The 1,219-nt window shown below is 53.5% G+C and overlaps 1 protein-coding gene across 1 annotated transcript in view; it reads left to right on the forward strand.

The window, feature by feature from the left end:
- BACE2 (beta-site APP-cleaving enzyme 2) overlaps window positions 1-1,219 on the forward strand; it is an 80,919-nt gene that overhangs the window by 48,936 nt on the left and 30,764 nt on the right. The window lies entirely within an intron of this gene.

Below are 1,219 nucleotides of genomic sequence, written 5' to 3' on the forward strand. Positions count from 1 at the left end.
AGGAATGGGGCTTGTGCTCTAAACAGCCAGGAATGGGGCTTGTGCTGTAAACAGCCAGGAATGGGGCTTGTCCTGTAAACAGCCAGGAATGGGGCTTGTGCTGTAAACAGCCAGGAATGGAGCTTGTGCTGTAAACAACAAAATGGAGCTAGTTTGGCTCTCACAAGGCTACAATAAGTAATGATCACAGCACTGTACTCCAGCCTGGGCAACAGAGTGAGACCTCATCTCTAAAAAAAGAATGACCTTAGAGGTTGGATGCCCCAGGGCCTTGACGTCTGCTTTGCTCTCTCCAGGAAGACCCACCCCAGAGAACCCCAGGCTCCCTGTCTAATACAGAAGTCTTCATACCTGAGAGGCCTTCCCAGGGCCCTTGTCACTTGCCCCCCACCCACCTGCCTTGCTCCCCAGGGAGCTGTTACTCACCATTCCCGGCCAGTATGCCCTGCTCCTCCCGGTCGTTACTCACGGATCACCAGCCCATGTGCTCTGCTCTCCTCAGTGCAGTGTAAATCTGCGTTCTGCTTGGCCCTGTCCATTGCCTGTTCTTGTGATTGTCACCCTTGGTCAGCAGCTCATACCCTCAAGGATATGTGCGTGCTGGGCTCTGGGTCACACCCTGGTGATCTGTGACCCAAAGCACAATTTGCCTCTTGCCCATGTTCAGCTTTGGGGCCCTGGGGAAGAGCCTTGAGAAGGACCCGTGGCGTCCAGGACCTGTGCTTCAGTAGGGCCTGGTCATTGTGTGTCACTGGGTTGGATGTGGGAGTCTGAACCCAGCCACTGCTGGCACAGGTGTGGAGATGCTCCCCCCACCTCCAGCTGTGGGCACCTGCCTATGTCACGGAGCAGCAGCCCAGCAAAGCCAGAGAGCCAGGCAGGTGCCCCAAGTGGGTTGTGACCTTCAAAGGCTAAAGTATTTACCTGATTTGTGAGGTTTGACTTGGGCATAGGGAAGAATTAAACTCAAGGCCTTCTCTCTGGTTTGGAAAATGCTCTTCCCAAAATAAGTGATTATGTTTGGGGGGAACTGTCACTTTGTCAACCTCGACCCTATGAAGAATTGCTTGCAGGTAGCTGGGTGTTGTGGCTGGTGCCTGTAGTCCCAGCTACTTGGGAGGCTGAGGCAAGAGAATCACTTAAGCCCAAAAATTTGAGGTTGCTGTGAGGCCAGGGCACTCTACTGAGGGCGACATAGTGAGACTCTGTCTCAAAAATA

This window comes from Otolemur garnettii, unplaced genomic scaffold (genome assembly GCF_000181295.1).
Source record: "Otolemur garnettii isolate 467f Iridium unplaced genomic scaffold, OtoGar3 scaffold00128, whole genome shotgun sequence".
NCBI lineage: Eukaryota > Metazoa > Chordata > Mammalia > Primates > Galagidae > Otolemur > Otolemur garnettii.